Raw genomic sequence first — 20,264 nt, 5'->3', positions numbered from 1 at the left:
CCTTAATTTCGAACCAACCAACAATGTAAGGAACATTGTTTTTCTTATAAATCTTTCATTTTGTTATGCATGCACTAGATCTATAGAACAAATAATTAAAAAGTTAATTAGTTCACTATTAGAGGAGTCTAATAATAGGTATATGAACCTAACACTCCCATGTTCTCAGCAAATCGGCCATTGGCTGCAGCATCCAAAGTAGCCCTCTGATCGTCATACAGCCCATTGTAGAACTGGTTGCAAAGACTCCATTTTTCGAACCCATGGTGCGGTATGGTTCGCACCAGTTTCTTGAAACATACCCATGCTTCATGGAAGTTCTCATCAGGCCCTTGTTTAAAGCTCGTGATCTGAGCTCTAATGGCATTAGTCTTCGAGGCAGAGAAGTACTTTTTGTAGAATGCCAGGGCTAAGGAATTCCAGTCAGTGATCCCATGAGCGGCTCGGTCCAGATCTCTATACCACTCCTTTGCAGCATCACGAAGGGAGAAAATGAACATGGTCTCCTTGATTTGATCTTGGGTCACACCGGCCGGCGGGGGTATAGAGCAGCAATAATCTATAAAAATCTCCATGTGCTTGGCATCTTGATTTCACGAGCTCCGAATCGTTTCTCTCAACCAAGTTAATATAGGAAGGCTTTGGCTCGAATTTTCTCGCCTCCCGAGGTAGTTCGAATCTTTGTAGAGATTCGCAGCTGTAGGCTCTGAGTGACTAGCAATGGTTGCTTCTTCAGCCATGACTGGGATTTCAGGAGAAGTAACTGTCTCAGCTGAAGAAATTGAAGCAGGAGATGTAGGATGATCTCCTTCGAACAGAGCGTTCTCGTAGTAGCTTGACAAAGTACTCAGCTCTTCCTCTGTCGGTAATACCCTTTGTGATCGTCTCAACTCGCGCAAGGATTTCTCGATCTCAGGATTTAATGGTACTAGTTTACCACCCTGTGACCTGCGCATAAGAAGAAACTACAAAAAGAATATAAGAAAAGTTTAAGGAACGGAAGTCCCTTAAACTAAAGAAAGACTGAATAAAAACAACTAAAAATTAGAACAATTGCCTCCCCCGCAACGGCGCCAAAATTTGATACCCGTCGTGAGGTGTCAAAAAAAAATTTATAATCTCCAACTACAACTATAGCTAGCGGCAGTTGGGTCGAACCACAGAGAGGCAGACGTAATTTCTAGTTGTTTAAATTCGATCTAAGGTAACAATAAGGTGGGGGTTTGATTGGATTTGGTCTACAACTAATGAGCAATAAAATAAAGTGAACTAAGCAAACGGATGAAATCAAGTATAAAAAGAGGTACTAGGATGGTCGGTTCGTTATAGTTTGGCGGCGGATACTAAACAGTCTAAATCGAACACATGTGAGGCGGGAAACAAGAGGTCCTCTCGGTCCACTCTTAACAGATAGCATCTTTCGATCTCACTATAAGTCCCTAATATCACTAATACTGACTCTCGTCCTGAAAAGTGACTAATAATCTAAACTTTACCTATCTTTCGACCTCAGCATAGTTTAGTCATTTTAATTGGTGATCTAACAACTTTCCCTATCTTTCGATCTAATGGGTCAGTCATAAATTAAGCATCTAACTGGTCGCATGCATTCGATTCGTTAAATACAACATTAAAATCAATTAAAATGAAAGGTAACCTCACGTGGTCAGTCGATCGACCAGGTATGGCAGTCGATCGACTGACACGCGATTTCAGTCCAAATTAATACTACGCCGCCTACGCTATAATTCCCCTACATCCTAGCACAATTGATTTAGCTACTCATGGCTATGGCGAAAATAACAATAATATTGACGATAAAGACTATTGAATTCATGCTAAAAATAGTAGAACATACAATTAACATAAAGCGATAAAACGGTTTCGGGGACCTAACTAGCAATTCTATACTAACAACGAAATAAAAGTGAATCGAAATAAGGCAGAAGAATACCGAGATTGCAGAGGAATGATTAAGAATAAGAACGAAATTCCAATGCTAAAACAATATTCCAAACCCTAATAGAAACTGAATGTTACTGTGTAAAACTTAGATAAAAATCGGATCAAAACTGGATGCCTCTATCTGATGTTCTAGGTTACGTTATATAGCAAACATACGTAACACTTATTATCAAAACCTAAACATAATGGGCTTCAAATTCCTCGATCTTTTAATTTTCGTTTGGGATAGAAGCTTGGTCGATCGACTAAGCATGGCAGTCGATCGACTGCTCTTCAGTGTACAGTAGCTTCTGGAACCCGCAGGTTGGTCGATCGACTGATGATAGTGGTCGATCGACCGCTTTAGCTGCTACTTGACTTCTATAATCTCGTGGATTTGTCTTTTGGGCCTTGAATTGCGCACCAAGCTCGTTCCTTAAGCGAATACTTCACGTCAAATGCAATGCAGGATACTCGGGGACGGATTTAGCTCGATTTCCGCTGGATTCTTCACATTTCTGCAATAATGTACAAAAATACGGAAGTAGACGGAAATAGGGAGAAATGTAGCATAAACTACATGAATGAGCTCTGAAATGCGTGTAAAATGGGATGTAAAACATCATATAAAAGACACGCATCATGTCGGTCGTAGGATCCTCGTTGACGGGATTTTCTACTAGGAGATCGGTGACTGCTCTTCCCTTGATAACCTTGAGGGGTACAAACTTGAGGTCAAACTCGGACAGCATGAGTATCCATCTAAACAGCCTTCCGTTTAGTACGGATTTTTCAAAGATGTATTTAACCGGGTCCATCTTGGAGTAGATGTGGACCGTATAGCTAAGCATGTAATGCCGCAGCTTCTTTGTTGACCATACTAGGGAAAGGCATATCTTTTCCAGTTGGGTATATCTCGTCTCGTACTCAATGAACTTTTTGCTGATGTTGTAGATGGCTCACTCTTCGTTGCCAACTGTTTGTGCTAGCATTGCTCCCATGGCTGTGTTGGTAACAGTAAGGTATAGGGATAGAGGAATCCCTGGTTGAGGTGGCATGAGGACAGGAGGTTTGGATAGGATTTCCTTTATCCTATCGAAGGCCTTCTGACAGTCGTCGTCCCAATCGGTGTGATCGGAGGCGCGGAGCTTCTTGAATATTGGTTCACAAATCATAGTGAGCTTGGCAATGAACCGGCTGATTTATTGGACCTGACCGAGAAATCCCCGAATCTCCTTCTCGTTCCTAGGCTGAGGCATTTGTTGAAGGGTTTTCATGTTGGTTGGATCAATCTCAATGCCTCTTTTGCGGACGACATGTCCAAAGAGTTTTCCGGAGGTGACCCCGAATGCACACTTATGAGGATTTAGTCTCATGTTGTATTTCCGCAGATGAGCGAAGAATTTCCGAAGGGCACTGATGTGGCCGTCCCATTCTTTTGATTTGGTAATCATGTCATCGACATATACCTTTACCTCCTTGTGCATCATGTCATGTAGGAGAGTAGTAGCGGTTCTTTTATAGGTTACCCCGGCGTTGATGAGACCAAAAGGCATAACCGTGTAGCAATATGTACCCCACTATCTAGTGAATGTTGTCTTGTGCATGTCTTCCTCAGCCATTTTAATCTGGTTGTACCCAGCATACTCGTCCATGAATGATAGGAGAGCATGTTCGGCAGTGCTGTCTACCAGAATGTCAACATGTGGCAAAGGGAAGTCGTCTTTTGGACTCGCCTTATTCAGATCCCTGAAGTTGACGCAAACCCGAATTATTCTGTCTTTATTTGGTACCGGCACAATGTTGGCCACCCAGTCAGAGTATTCAGACACCTTGATGAACCCAGCCTTGAACTGTTTGTCTACTTCTTCTTTGATTTTTAGAGCCCATTCAGGACGCATCCGGCGTAGCTTCTGTTTCACAGGTTTAGCCCCGGGTTTAATGGGTATCCGGTGCTCTGCAATTTCTCTGTCAATCCCAGGCATGTCTCTGTAAGACCAGGCGAACATGTCCTTGTATTCGTGGAGGAGGTCAATGAACTGCTATCTTTCCAAGGGGTCCAGGGTTGTCCCTATCCTAAGTTCTTGAGGTGTATTATCGGTTCCTACGTTAATAGGTTCGGTTTCCTCAATGATGGGGGTTCTGGTTTCCCATTTGTCAAGTTCTTTGGCTAGGTGAGGTGGGTAGTCACTCAAGTGAAATTCCTCTTAGTCATTCAGAATTGCATTGCAGTTAAAATGAGGCGAGTCATAAGCAAACTTTGCGTTCATTAAGTTGACACGAGCGAAAAGCTCGGAAAGGACAAACATCTCATGGTCAGTCAGAGGCGACACAACATAGGAAGTGACTCCTGGAACAGGCTCCAGGTTGTCACCATTTATGGGAATGGGGGTGACCCTAGTAGACTCAGCTTCTGAATCACCCACGGCGTTGTGATAAAACAGTGGGAAGGGGACCTTGACTGGGACATCAGGAGCGTTAGGAGCTACGACAGACTCTGACTCTGACTCAGACTCAGATCCTTCTTCACTTCCCTCCTTGAACATAGGGCCTTCTCCAGTTGTTATCTTGAGAATGCGGCCTTGGCGATCGGTCCACTTGACAGTCTTCCTCTAGCCTTGGGTAGCTTTCTCCGGGTCAGTATCGGAGATCAAGGCGGTTGGATCAAATTGATTGTCTTTCAGGGCGATGTTGCTGATATCCTCATAGTCGAGGTGTTTGACGTTATCTTCCCCAAAGAGGAGTGTGACAGCTTGTCCGTCAAGGCATGGTGACGGTTTGGACTCAGTTGATGCAGCTTCGATGTTTGTCGGGGATAAAGTAGCAGTCCTGGAAGACTTCCACTCCCGGGTACCTAGCTTTCACCACAGAGTCATAGATTGGCTCCGGAAAGCCATGGTAGAGCTCGGACTCTCCATCGAGGACAAAGTATCTGTTGAGAGTCAGATGGTAGGGACGGAGGATGACTCTGTCCTTCTTGCGTTTTCGGACTAGGAGGTTCATCTCCTGGATATCTTAGTCGGTGGGTTCGTATCCCAGCCCAAAGGGAATGTTGGGGACCTTAGCCTGTTTCAAGGGAGGCAATGGGTCCTTTAGTGGATTGAGTGGCAAACCCGGGAAATAGCCCTGACGCATCATAATACGGTTGACCGTGAGGTTGGTGAACGGGTCACAATCAGAGGGCGTCACTTCATCAGTTATGGCGTTCACGGCTTGGAAACCCCACATTTCATTATCGTCCTCCTCAATGGCTTGGGAGGCCATCCCCTTTCTCATAACTTCTTTGATTGGGGAAGCGGGAATCATGATCGTTTTCCCGTTTAAGGGGACCTTGATCTTCTGGTGGAGATTTGATGTGACCGCCTTGACGGCGTGAATCCAGGGACGTCCCAGGAGCATGATGAAGGACGCGTGGATGTCGACCACTTGAAAACTGATTTGTCTTTCCAGCGGCCCGGTTGCGACGGTCAAAGTGACAAGCCCGGCGACCTTGTGATGAGTGCCGTCGTAGGCGCGTACTCCTTGATTCATTGGGATCAAATCAGATTCCTTGATACCCAACCTGTGGGCAGTTTTGAGAGGAATGACATTCACGGCGGAACCGTCATCCACGTGGACCATGGGTATATTTTTCTGGAGGTATTGTACGGTGATATACAGGGCCAGGTTATGATTGGCTCCGAACGGAGGGATATCCATGTCGGAGAAGACGACCGGGTTATTCAGATCAGGGGCGTCCCTCGTCATGTGCGCCACTATTTCTTCTGGGGAGGAGGTGGAGGGCACGGTTAATTTCCCCAAGGCCTGTAGCAAGGCGTGTCGATGCTCAAAAGACGTTGCGATTAGTTGCCAAATTGAGATTTCGGCTTTTGCTTTCTGGAGCTGTTTCAGGAACGAGTTCTCGGGGGCCTTTGGTTGAGTGTCCACCTCTGGGGCGATTTAGTCATTCGTTGTTGGAATAACCGTTGGATTGTTCGGATTCTGATAGGGACGTCCGGACCGGGTGAGATGTCCGATTTCTTTCACCCGTTTCTCTTTCCCTGGGATGACATAGACATCCTCAACATCATCTCTCCATATGCCGTTAATTTCGGAGTCTCGAGGATACCTTGGAGGGGTATTCCTCGGTGGGTAGTTCTTGTGGGGAATATTCTTATGGGGACGATTTTTACGGGGGTAGTTATTTTGAGGTTAGTTATTTTGAGGGTAGTTATTTTGAGGGTGATTTTCGTGGGGTCTATGCCAGAATGGTCGCGGGAGCAATCCATCCTGGGGTGGGTAGTTTTGAAGGCTTGGGGAATTCACCCTTGGGCGCGGTGTTGGTGGATTGAAGATGAGTCGGCGGTAGGCGTCGTCGAGTCGGGTGATTCTCTCAGAGAGGCTGGCTATGGCCTCCTCAACTTGTTGAAACATAGTGAGCATAGTGGCAGCACTAAACACAAACACTCCGTCTGAAGGATCCTTTTCCAAAGCATTCACCTCGTCGTCAACTGGCAGGATGAGGTGAGAGCAGTCTAGGGTCGGCTCATCGTCAGAGATGGCGTGAATTCCCAGAGGATTCGTCTTGTTATTCGGCTTAGTTGGTGGGGGTAAAGGCAAATCTCCCTTCTCAATCATGTCTTGAATAAGGTGCTTGAGCTTAAAGCAATTTTCGGTATCATGCCCTTTCCCTCGATGATACTGATAGTAGGCGTTGGGGTTCCAAAATCGGGACTTCTTGGCATCGGTCGGATCCGGGGTGGGTCCGATCGGTTGTAACTTCCCCTGGTCCATGAGCCTCTTTAGGGCACTTGCATAAGTCGACCCTATGTTGGTGAACACTCTCTGGGGGCGCTCAGTTTTCTTAGCACATGGTTCGACGAGATTGACCTCATCAATCTTGTTCGTCTGACCATAAGAGCGAGATCCGGTTGTGGTGGATCCCCGGTAACCTCTGCCAGTAGTCTTGGCTAAGACACCCTTCCGGAGATCGTCCTCAATACGCGTCCCCAGAATCTACAGATCTTGAAAAGTCTTGATATTCTGATACCTCAGTAGGTTGGCATAAACTGGGCAGAGATTGTTAACAAACTTTTCCACTAGAGTTGATTCACTCGGCTTACTGACCAATTGAGTACTCACCCTCCTCCAAAGGGTTAGGAACTCAGTGAACCCTTCCTTGTCGTTTTGGGTTAGCACTTCGAGAGTACGGGTGTTGGCCTGGATTTCGACATTGTCGGCATACTGTTTGGCAAACTCAACTGCGATCTCATCCCAAGTAGTAAGGTTTTTCGGATGAAGGGAGTAGTACCATTGGCGAGGAATCGGCTCCAAAGAGGATGGGAATATCCGGGTAAAAAGTTCCTGTTTGACCCCCTTAATGGCCATGTAGTCCTTGAAAGCACGGATATGGTTGAGTGGGTCCTCCACTCCCTTGAACTTAGGCACATCGGTCAGGGTGAAGTTGTCAGGTAACTGGTCCCCAAAAGGCTCGACCCTTCGATTGTTCTCAACATGGATATTGTTACCCCGGGCTAGAAGCTGTTCTTCCAAGAGCTTTAGCCTCTTCTCAGTTTCAGTCAGAGGTGGGGTATTATGTTCCCCAGTTTCCTTGTTCTCCAGGGCATCGATACGGGTCTCGACGCGAACCAGGGTGACCTTAAGAGCGGTAAGCAGGCTGGCTAGCTGATCAGCTGTGACATCTCTGTTGTTATCATTGTTGTTGTTGGACGAAGCTGAAGATGGGGCCATGGCTCTGAGGCAGAAAAACGGCTCACATTACAACTCAATCCGACACGGTTACAAGACTGAACGCAGACAACGCAAAGGACGAGACAAAGATTAGACTCAATAAGACGAGGTGACCGTGTGTGGTCCCTCGGTGCTGACTCGATTTATGACGTGACGGTGTTTGACCGAACTTTTGACACGAGTCCAACATGACGGCGTGACGCCGTTGGACGGGTCTCGTGGTGAGACAACTCATAAGTAAAGACCCATAAGTACGTTTGCTTTGACTCGATGGACACGAGGCGGAATTGGAATGGTGGACTGAAGTTTTCGAAAATAGAAATTTTCAAAAAGATTCATTTATCGCTTTAATGGGCGGCTTCCGAAGATAGAAATCTCCGCAAGTCGATCAGTTTAAAAGGGTTGTCTTAATTTTATTTGCAAAAGACGGTTTGAGTCTGAGTCGGCTCGGAAAACAGTGCATTGTTCCCCAAGACGGTTTTTGAAATTCAAAAATGTATGTTTTGAAAACCGAGTTTAAAATGTTTGAAGAGGTCTCGAGGACGGTGTATGATCCTCGGGATCTCGAAGGTGTCTCGAGAAAAGAGTGTGTGCTTTTCTCGGGTTTTGAAAGAGCCATTGTCGACGCGAAATGGGTTAAAATACGTGTCTAGACGCGGCGATTATAACGGCGTGAAAAGGTGATTTGAAATGGTTATACAAAACCGGGTTTAAAAATCGTCATTACGACGGCCTAGAAAGGCGTGTTGAAATGGTTATACAAACCGGGTTTGAAAATCGTCATTACGACGGCCTAGAAAGGCGTGTTGAAATGGTTATACAAAACCGGGTTTGAAAATCATCATTACGACGGCCTAGAAAGGCGTGTTGAAATGGTTATACAAAACCGGGTTTGAAAATCATCATTACGACGGCCTAGAAAGGCGTGTTGAAATGGTTATACAAAACCGGGTTTGAAAATCATCATTACGACGGCCTAGAAAGGCGTGTTGAAATGGTTATACAAAACCGGGTTTGAAAATCGTCATTACGACGGCCTAGAAAGGCGTGTAACGGTTGGCGAAAGACCGAGTTTTGAAACGGTCATTATAACGGCGCAAAAAGGTGATTTTGGAAGTTTGAAAATGACACGGAAGGACTTATGATCAAGTAGCACATAAGCACTCACAGTTCATTATATTATGCATTATGTTGACACGGCTTTTGGCTTAAAAGGGTGGGTTACACACCAAGCAATCAAACCCCGATTTGCGAGAGGGATACCAATCCAAACAAAATGTGTAAGGAGGGTGCCCTAGCCTAGTGCTCGAAAGTGATGAAAGCTCTTTGACGAAACAGAAATGTGTAACGTCAACGGTATGCTTGACTCAATCGGGATTCGAAACACGGGGATGAGAAAACTCAAGCCGACGAGACAAGCCAATTGGTCGAAAAGGGTTAGGTTGTGGGCCCGGACAAGGAACCCGACCGTGACCGTAATATCAATTAATGCATTCCAACCAAGACCTCGTTCGAGTCTCACCATCTAGGGATCACAAAGACGTAAGTGTCCTAGTTTTCCCCAGCATAGTCGCCAATCTGTGGACATGACCCACCTGCAAGACCACTTCGATCTGTGGACGTACAGCGGTCTTTTTGAAAGCCACGCTCGGCGGCGTAAAAATGCTTTTGACCGGATCATTTTTAGATCGGTCAGTTTCATCTCGGTTAGGGTCTCGAAATGATTAGAGATGTTCGGAGTCACCACCAATCATTTGTGGGATGCCTGGAACCCGTTCGAAATCCACTTTATACCTCGGTCAAATCGAAGCACAAAGCAGCGTTTGACGTAGGTACTAAAGATAAGGAAATCGTCTCTCTTTAGCATCCTATCTCTAGAATGACTCTCGTACGCCCCGTATAAGGTCGTCCACTATCCAAAGTTTCTGAGTAAGAGGTGAAGGTACGTATTGGGAAGCCCTTTAATCAGACACCCAATCCCGCCCGCGTTTAGCGGCCTCTACTGATCGATCTTGGTTGGTTGAATGCAAAAGTTGATAAAACGGTTTAAATGCATGAATGCAAAACCAATGATTTAAACCTAACATGTGAGAGCTTTCTAAGTCGGTTGATTTAATCCAAGTATCAGGTATAAGATGTCGAGTTGGATTAATGGTTGATTTGCATGCAAGAGGGAAATTAAACATCCATTTACCGTGTTAGGTTTAGGGTGCTTAACATGATCCATTTGTCTTAGTAAGGCATTTTGCAAGTGTGGGTTTGAATAGTCATCTGACCCGTCCTATATCCAAGTTAACCGGAGTCGGGATCGTCCTAGACTAATGCTGGAAGGGAACAGGCCCTGTACCTGACGGCCATATGAGGCGCGAGCCAGCAGGCGATACAAGGGGCCTCCCTCTGGTTTTGAAAATGAGAAATGGGGAGCCTGTTTAGGCGCGGGTTAGCCCATGGTTTATGTGCCGTGTTCTGACCTTTTAGAAAACGTTATAAAACGTGTTGAAAATGGGTATTTGAACCCGGTTTGATTTGAAAGGGTCGTTTAGACCGCATTTGTTGATTTGAAGAACTCGACTTGAATAATCATCATTATTTTGATAATATTCAAGATCGGGTTCGATTTGACAAACTTGACATGAATAGTTTTGAAAATGATTATGGACTAATTGTTTTAAGTTCATTTGAATGTAATTAGTCGATACTCATCATCGTACCCGGGTTAAAATCCGGCATGGTATGTAGAACCAAGGATGACTTTGTGTTGGTGACTAATATGTTTGTTTGAAAATGTAAAGAAATGAAATAAAAGGCTTTAAAATACCATTTAAATGTCATTAACCAAATATTATCACCGAAACACGGATTTAACCGTCATGGTATGAGGAACCAAGGGTGAAAAATGCTTTATGGTCAAAACAAGTGAAATAAAATAACAATGGTTCAAAAATACTTGAAATGGTGAAAACCGATTACAAATATGAAAAATGGATTAAGGGAAATGACGAGAACAAACACGGTTGATCTCTGGTCTGAATACCCCATTTAGGCGCGGGCTAGTTGGCGACCTAAGGGGCTTCGCCTCGGACCAAAAATCGCTTTTGGCTCGTTTATTTCATGTTTTGGTTCATGTTATGCATGTTTTAGCATGTTAGAGTCATGAAACAAATGAAAACATAATAAAAGAGGATTTTTACACCCTCATACTTACATGTTTGGTTATGGCGAGTGACCGACGTAAATGTAACAACTCGTTTGATCGGAAAAAAACTCGGTTTAAAACCGTTTTGGTAAGTAAAAAGAGTGTTTTGAAAGTTTAGTGATGGTGTAGTGGTGTGATGGTGTAGTGGTCGAAATGGTCGGTTAAGTGATTTAATGCACGATGACGGTACCAAACAATGTGTAAGGCTCGTGTTTACGATCGGTAGGTCGTAAATACGCGTCGGATTGTGACATTAGAAGTCGAGTCGAGAATTTTAAGGGAGAAAAGAGGGGGCGGACACTCGCGTAAGTCTCAAATGGGTGGCATTTGAGGAGTATTTATAGGAGAATGAGTGGTTGTGTGAGTTTTGAGCGACGTGGCCACCTGGGCTGCTCAAAGAGGCGTGAGCCACGTCGCAGTTCTTCGAGTTGTGTTGTCACTTTCACAACAAACGCAATCCTGATTTGTTCTATCCTAGGTTTTGTAGTCACATGTTTGGTACTTGACCAACATGAATCCGGGAAAACTTAAGGTAGAAGGTTTGGAAAGTTTGGAAAGTTTTGTTTTTGGTGGTTGACTCGGTTTGACTCGTTGTTGGAGTCGGGATTTGAATTTTTGAGTCGGTTTATGGTCCGGTGTCGGTTTTGACTCTAGTTAGTGTCATTGCGACCCCGTCGTCGTGCATTAAACACTCTAGGTATTTTTGAAATGTTTTGAATTGTTTTATTTTCGAAATCGTTTTAAGTTTTCCGACGTAAAGTTGTACACAAACTGTCGATCAAACGCCGCGATCCCAAAGCATGTTGTAGTCCGATAATCATCGGGTGTTTGTTGGAGTCTCAGCAGATACTGGGTATCTACATACGTATACTGTCAATAGTTCGAGTTTATATACGCGTGATGATCGCAACGAATCAATATGGATTAAGACTGATACCCTTTCCAGAAAGGCTGGGAATTTATGGAGAAAGTGGAAATGCACCTTAGTCCGTAAGTGGCTATACGACGAGACAGGTGCAATACAGAGGACACCACCAACAAAAAAGTATGACTCAATAACACCTGAGGATTGGAATGTGTTTGTGGCATCTCACACTACTCAGGCATTTAAGGTAATATTCACTTATTAGGTTTGTTTAGTTTTTATCAAAAAAATATCGTAAGACATTTCCACTATATATAATTATTCTAACTACTTTATTTGTTGTAAAATGTAAGGAAATAATTGCAAACAACAAGAAGAATACTTCTATGAACAGGACAAGGTTCGTTGGCTCTCGAGCAGGCTACCATGGGATTGAAGTTAAAATCGTAAGTACATACACCTAGACATACCTTTATAATTTCTATTTATTTAAATCTGGAGGTTTTATTATACTCTTGACAATCTTATTTTTTTTTCTTGTAGAAGCAAGACTTTGCCAAAAATGGAGTGATATTGGAGCAAGTTGACCGGCACTTAACTTGGCTAAGGGGTCACACGCCTAATAACGGAGACCTGACCGAATATTATAAGGAAGTGGCTTCGAAAATTGAAAGTTCTTCAATTGTTAAAACAAAAATTATTAATTTCTAGGAATTGACACAACTATATATGTATTTATATAATATAATATAATGAATGGGTGTAGGAAGAACTAGAAAAAGAGGTGGAGGCAGGTACATTTAAGCCTAAGGGACGAGAAGATATAGTAGTTAAGGCAATCAGCAAACCTGAACATGGTGGCCGTGTGCGAGGGGTTCCTGATGGCATATGCATAACTGAGTATTTTAGGAAGGCTCCTAAAAAGCTGCCGACAGAAGTAGAGCGTCTCAAAGAGACGGTAATTTATTATGTATACATAGAATAAGACATTCTCAAAATATTTATTGTTTGAAAATTATTTTACTTTAAGCATAACCAATTTGTTGAATTTTTGTCTTACATGCAGATAAATACTTTGCAAACACAAGTATCAAATATGCAAAGTATGATGGTGCATTTTTGGCAAAGTGGTGAGAAGCCAAGTCAAGAATTATTAGAATGCTTCTTGAAAGGAATGTCTATGAGTACTCAAGGATCGAAAGCTTGTCCATCTACGGGCGGTTTTCATAGTATCTCAATACAAGAGAGTGAGGAGCAATCCCTTCAAGAGCCACACCGTAAAGAGAGTGAGGAGCAATCCCATCCAGAGCCACACCGTAAAGAGATACCACATGAAGAGCCACCTAGACAAGAGAATGAGGTATCATCTTTTGATTTATCACAATGATTTTAACGAAACTTATTAATATATTTGCGTGACTAATGAGTTTGAAGTTCTGATTTTACTAATATTTCAAGGGTGGAGAGACTGTGAATTATCATTACCCGGAAATCCGAATAAGATAATGGCACCAGGCTTGATGTATATAGAAAAAAAGGCGGAATTCATAACTGTTCACGGTAAATCACTAATTAATGGTTATAAGAAAGTCGAAGTTAAGAAAGTACAATCTGGATCGGAAAATGATATGTTGCATGTGCCTGTTAGGGATGATTTGATAGTATTGATTGATGCGAAGGACTCATATGTTCAGTGGCATCAGAATCATATTCACAATCCTAGTAAGGTAATTTTGTAGTTTTTTTAAAATTAGATTAGAAGTATTATCTTATAATAAGTTAATTAATGAAAATACTCCGGACTGGATGCTGCTCAAAATACTCTAAACTAGGTTTTAACTACCAATAAAACCAACTTTTACACTCATTCTCTTTAAACAGAATAAGTATTTTGTTGACTTGCTGTGGCAGGTAATTTGTAACCGTTATCCCTTAACCAATCTTCATCTCCCTCCTTTGCTCATTTAAGTTTTTCTGTTATTTTTTTTTTAAGTTTTTTCCCTCTCTTTCAATTCCATGGTTCATTACGTCTCCTAACTTTTTATTCTTCTCCCCATTCTTCCTCTAAAAAATGTACAGAGACTAATTAAAGTTTGGAAAATTCCATAAAATCAGTAAAACAAATGTCTGGGTAATTAGATTATATTCTAAAAAGAAACGGGAAGAAATTAAGTCATTTTCTTCCTTCCGGCTAGCTCTGGGCATTTGTACACCAACATCTGACGCCATTAATTTGCTGGAAGAGATCACATATTTGAGAAATTTAATCTTGTTTTCATCTTTTACACAATTGAATTCTAATTTTTGCAGCCAAAATTTAAAAGTATCCTTTTCTTATTTTTCCATCCTCCCACTTTTTCCATCCTTCAGAGCCTTTGCTTCTCACAACTATCCAAGCAGTACTCGTATTAATTTTAGGATTAAATCATGACTCTCTGGTCTTTATACATCAGTTTAAAAATCTTTCATATTTTTTTCTAAATAAAGTAGGAAGTATTTTGAGCAGCACCTACATAGTTCAGAGTATTTTCATTAAATAACCCTAAGTTAATATAAATATTAACTATTTTGTGAAAAATTAATAAAGATGGAAATCGTAATGAAGAAGAAGAAAAAGAATCATCAAAGGTCTGCACCACCTCTGGTCCCTACTATTCTGGATGTAGAAGTTAGTAGTGAGTTTAAGCAAAAGTTGAGAACCCCGCTGATGAATTCTTTACTTCTCGAGGCTCGCGTATTGAAGGCGAGCGGATCACTAATTAATGTTTCTATTGATGACCATGTATTACACCTTGATGACTACACTTCTCCGATTTCTTACGAGGAGCTTATTCATTGGTGTGACGAAGGCGAGATAGGTGCCTCTCACATTGCTATTTTTATGAGGTAAGCTTTCATTAATGACCATGTTTTGTCTATTTTTATCCGTAGGAAGCCAGCCGTTATTCCAGAAATGAGAATATCAATGTATACCTTGTTCTGAAATTTTTTCAGTACAGTGGTTTTTATGAACTACTTGAACAATTTTAGTTGAAATTGTTGTAGGTATTTGAGTGATCTTAGCGATACTATGAAGTCTACTAGTTTCTACGGATTCTTGTTCCCGGAGACGTTGTCTAAATTTGCATCCGTAAGTGAAGATTTACGATCAGATTATATTGCTAGACCTATGACATGTACGGGGTGTGGCAGGGGTCGAAAACTGATATTTGCAGCTTATCACGAAAGTTATACATAAAGCTTTCCATTTTCGAACTTCTATTTATTTATTCCTGGCTATTTACGTGAAATTTTCTCATTGTCCTCTTTTTTTAATCAAAGTGATCATTGGATGTTGGCTGCAATTAATCCATCTGAAAGTATTATGTATTGGTGTGATCATGTTGGGTATACGGAGCCTCGAAAGTTTATCATGGAAATAATTAATAGGTAAATCATGTATATTACATGTTAGTGCGTGATTTGAATTATATTTGACATGACGACTTATTTTAGTTAAATCACATACAGAGCCTTCGAGAAAAGAAACTCTATCGATCCACTAGCAAGGGCTCGAGGCAAAACCAGTTACTTGGACAATAATTAAGATATATCTTTTATATTGTCAATATTTATTAGGAAAAAATTCATTTTTTGTATTTAGCATTTAGTGAAACTTTCTGATGTGGAGTTAGGTGTTGTCTCTTTTGATGCATTCGAAGGGTAATGGAAGTATATAGTTGTCAGCTGTGTTCAATGTTTTTGGTCTGTTGGTGCGTGCATCATGATGTAGCTGCGGTCACCTGATAGACTACTTAGACTAAAGTTGAATCATGTCAAATTTGATGGATTTTGGTCTGTTGGTGCGTGCATCATCTGAATGTGCCGCATATTGAGCACTTACGGAATCTGTGATTCCTAAATCTCACCCTATTTTTAGTCTTAGGGTTGCTAGGCTAATTGCCACTATGAGGTACTTCCTGCTTAAGCATTTATCGCTCACACCTGATCAGTTTGTGTAGCTTTTGGTCTGTTGGTGCATCATGTGAATGTGCAGCATCTGATTTGTTGATGTAGCATTTAGTTTTGCATTCTCGTCACTTTTTGCATCAGGCTTTATTTTGGCCTATTTTCTGTCAGTTTTTGCATCAGGCTGGGAATTTTGGCCTGTTTTTGTGCAGCACCTGTTTGTTTTTTGGGCTGATCAGTATTTGTATTCTCGTCAGTTTTGTGCAGCACCTGTTTTTTGGCCTGATCAGTATTTGCATTCTCGTCAGTTTTTGCATCAGGCTTTATTTTGGCCTGTTTTTGGTCGGAGTAGATATAACATATGTATATGGGTTTGGTTTTTTTTTTTTTGCTTTAGTGTCCTCGCCAGCCTGATGGGAGCGTATTATGCGGGTATTATATTTGTCGATATATGTTGGAGCTAATCAAAGGAAGATATATTAATATTACCCCAAATGTATGTATTTGTTTTCTTCATTTCAATTATTTTCATCGCTTTGCTTATTATAATCTCCATCTTATTAATTGCTTTACTTTACACGTCATATATATAGCGTATTAACTAAATTTTTGGATGTCCTATATATATAGTTCATGCTTAACGCCCCAAAGACATATACGGTTGAGCAAATCGACGAGGTGCGGAATATTTGGGCTGAATTCACCCTCAATTTTAAGCCGAAACGTAAAGGTGGATGAAGCCGATTACAATTTCTTGATGTTCAATTCTTTTTGCACTTACATGCTACTAAGTAATAACGATTCAAGGATTTTTATTTATATTTTGCAAGTATGAAAGTACGTTTGTAGCATATGTGCTATTACAAACATTAAACGATGTATATTTTTTCAAGGATTTGTCCTTGTTAATTCTAATAAAATTTGTTGCGTAAAATATGCTGGAGTTTCTGAATTTTAATGCAGGTTTAATTCTTATATGAGCTATATATACGATTCAATCGTGTAGGAATTACGATGAAAAAGGAAATATAAAAAAAAAACACTTTTCAAAGAGAACGGTTAATTGTTAAACCTGTTCTATTTGAAATGGCACAAAATGGCGCCAAATGGTATATCAAAGAGCACGCCTTAACAAATAGGACGGTTATATCATCCCCCGTTCTCTTTGAAAAGGTTCAACAATGGCGCCAAACACCCCTGTCAAAGAGAACGCCTTAACAAAGAGCCCGGTCCCCTTTTACACCCGTGCTGTTTGAAATATCAATGAGAGCGGTTCCCATTAGCAACCGTGCTATTTGAAATAACAACGAGCACGGGTTGACCATTTACCAACCGTTCTCATATGTCAAATAGAATGCTTGGCCACAGGCCGGTTGAAAGACGCATTTAGAACGGTGCTTGACCGTTCTCCTTAATGGTTATTGTAGTAGTGTTTCTTTGAGTAAGTGTTCTAGAATGGTCGATCGTGTTTTGATTCGTCGTCAATCTCTTATCCAGTTTCCAAGATGCCTGAAACTAGTACCACAAGTGCTAGTGGTCAACCCCCATATGGTAATGATCAAATCCTAGCTGCGCTCGCTCGTCTCCAAACAAGCCAAGACAAAGCCTATGATCGCCTCAACGCTATTGAAGGCCGAATTATTGCTATAGAAACTAGACTCCCTCCTGTAGAAGACGATATTCCTAGCAAAGTTGTGCATGATAACCTTCTACCCTTTGTTGGACAACAAGAAACCAACCCTCCAATAGGTCCTACTGAAGCTGAAAAGCGACTCCAATACTTGGAGGAGCAACTAATGTACCTCAAGAGAGATGACGTCTACAGGGAGAATAATCGCAAGTATGAGGCCGTGAATGCTCAATTGCCAACCAACTTCAACATGACTGACATCCCAAAATTCAAGGGGCATGAAAACCCTTTGAACCATATTCGTGCTTTCAAAGACTACATGTCTATCAACGGCATCAAACCTGAGATGTTCTTAAAGATCTTTCCTTCATCTCTCGACAACATTCCTAAGCAATGGTTCTACTCTTTGGAGCACAAGAAGATTGCCACTTGGGACGACGCCGCAATTGAATTCACTAAACAATACGCGGATAATGCTGAAATCCAAGTCAATATGCGCACTCTAGAGGTTCTTACCAAAAATGAAAAAGAAGGCTTCACCGACTTCTTAAGTAGGTGGAGGAAGACTAGTACACAATTAGTTGAACTTCCAGATGAAGCTACCCTTGTGGAAAAGTTCGTCGATAACTTGAGACCTATTTATGCAAACCACTTGAGTACCAAAACATAAAGACCTTCAAAGATCTAACCGTGCTAGGGACGATAATTGAAGATGACATCCGTAAAGGGCTCTTGTCCAAAATGGTAGGTCGTGGATATCAAGGCTCAATGAGTCGTTCTTATGGCTCTACTAGCAAGACTGATGAGGTTAACCTTCTCGAATCATCAAAGAAGAATAACCCACAAAGGAAGTTCACGAACATTGGTGATACATACTCCAATACTCTGAAAAGGTTGATGAAACAGGGCAAGCTCCAACCCATAGGACCTACACCTGACCCAGAAAAGAAGTCCAAGTTCTGGGACGAAAATGCATACTGCGAATATCATAGAGGTAAGGGACATGATACAGAGAAATGCTTCAAGCTAAAACATGTCCTTCATCACATGATCGAAGATGGTCGTTTACCTATACCTCCTGGAGGTAAGCCTAACAATACTCAGAATCCTCTTGTTTTGATGATTACAGATGAAGAATCCACCTTGGATTGTTCACACCTCATTTCTCCAATCGAAGATGAGATCCATGCATTAGAAGATGAGGGGAGTTAATCCACCATTTCTCCTACCATCACCAATTTTATTGCATGGGCAAAGAGTATAAGTAAGCAAGTTTCAGAATTGGACGATGTAGTAGCATCCCTCCGCAATCCAAGCACCATACCCAAGGAGAGCATGCCACTAAATCTGTCTCAAAATTCTACAATGCAAGAGGTAGTCGTCGTGGTTGACAGTCTAGTCAACCAAATAGTCAGTTTAGAAGTCGAGATCATCAGATTGAGAGAGCTTACTAACGTCAACGGAATATGGGCCGATGATGATGAAGATGAATACCTCACTGAACACTATCTAGTCAAGGTTAGTGAGGATATATTCAAAGCTAGCAAAGATCAAGATATAGACCACCTTACTCGTTCAGGGCGTCCATATCAAATTGTTTCTCAAAACGATCCTATAGCTAATGGTCCAGTTACTAACACCAATGTCATCACCCCAAATGATGGCGAAGATACATCTACTGACCACTTGCTAAAGCAACTACAGAAAACAAAGGCTGGTCTTTCAGTCTGGCAACTAGTGGCATGTTCATTTCCTCATCGCCAGGCCTTACTGCAAGCCTTGACTAAATTGAACGTAGCGCACAAATCTACGCCTGACGACGTAGTCAACTTGGTCTTCCAAGATTCAACTAAGCTAAGTAACCCAGTTACTTTCTCAGATGAGGATTTGCCTCCCTTCGGCGCCAGTCACAACCTAGCTCTCTACATAACCGTCATATGCTTAAAGAAGAACGTGCCAATGACTTTGGTAGACGATGGCTCCGCAGTCAATGTCATACCATTGAAAACAACATACAAATTGGGCATGAAAGAATCAGATTGGACTCCTACCAACCAAGGTGTTCGAGCATACGATGGAACACGGCGTAAAGTAGTAGGACTATTCAACCTCACCATAGCCATAGGGCTGATTGAGCGAAAGGTTAACTTTCAAATAGTGGATATCGAAGCATCATTCAATATACTTCTGGGAAGGCCTTGGATTCATTCTTCCAAAGCAGTAACGTCCACCTTGTACCAGAAAATCAAGATCCCAATAGATGGCAAAGTAGTGACGATCACTTCGTCACCTATCAAGGCAGTGATAGAGAAGATGTCAAGCAACCAAGTAGTCACAGATCCAGTATACGAGCTTGGGGGCTTTCATAGCATAAACCTTGTAGAGAGTGAACTGGCACCTCTATACGTCCATCCATACTCCAATTTAATGGTCAACCACATACTCAATTCTCAGGGATACTTCCCGAGAATGTCACTGAATCCTGCCAAGAAAAATACCTTTGCACCTTACAAAGAAGGAAACTCTCAAAGGATACCATTGGGATTGGGATACAAACCCACGAAAGAAGAAGCTTTGGAGATGCTAACTCAATTTCAAAATCGAAAGAACAAGCGAATCCAAATGCGACCATACCTCCCTACCCTAAATGAACACTTCGTTAGAGAAGGGAATCAGGAGTACTTTTACGGGTTTCCCGAACCTTGGCACTATAAAGGAGTGCAATTAGCTGGAATCGAGGTCTTCCACGATTGCTACTTCATTCCTTCATAAACGGTTCCTACCGTCAAAACTCGTCAAGCACCTTGCTTAGACGAACAGACTGTTAGTCTTCTCATTGGGGAGGACCGATTTTTTAGAGCTGCACAGGATGAGATCATTACCATGATACTTTGGGATGACCATTTCAACCCTATAGCGTTAATCACCGAAACCAATTTAAACCAGCAGAA

General features: G+C 42.0%; 1 long non-coding RNA gene and 1 other non-coding gene across 2 annotated transcripts; both read left to right on the top strand.

The window, feature by feature from the left end:
* Nucleotides 1–258: 258 nt before the first annotated feature.
* LOC141625284 (small nucleolar RNA R71) lies at nt 259–365 on the top strand. The gene has a single exon (XR_012535073.1). It is a non-coding gene; the product is annotated as a small nucleolar RNA R71 (small nucleolar RNA).
* Nucleotides 366–14,456: 14,091 nt separating this feature from the next.
* Nucleotides 14,457–16,406, top strand: LOC141621640 (uncharacterized). Its single transcript, XR_012532527.1, has 3 exons — nt 14,457–14,621; nt 16,081–16,179; nt 16,314–16,406. It is a non-coding gene; the product is annotated as an uncharacterized LOC141621640 (long non-coding RNA).
* Nucleotides 16,407–20,264: the final 3,858 nt, after the last annotated feature.

Source organism: Silene latifolia, chromosome X (genome assembly GCF_048544455.1).
Source record: "Silene latifolia isolate original U9 population chromosome X, ASM4854445v1, whole genome shotgun sequence".
NCBI classification, from domain to species: domain Eukaryota; kingdom Viridiplantae; phylum Streptophyta; class Magnoliopsida; order Caryophyllales; family Caryophyllaceae; genus Silene; species Silene latifolia.
Note: the sequence above shows the minus strand (reverse complement) of the source record. Positions and strands in the feature narration are given on the sequence as shown.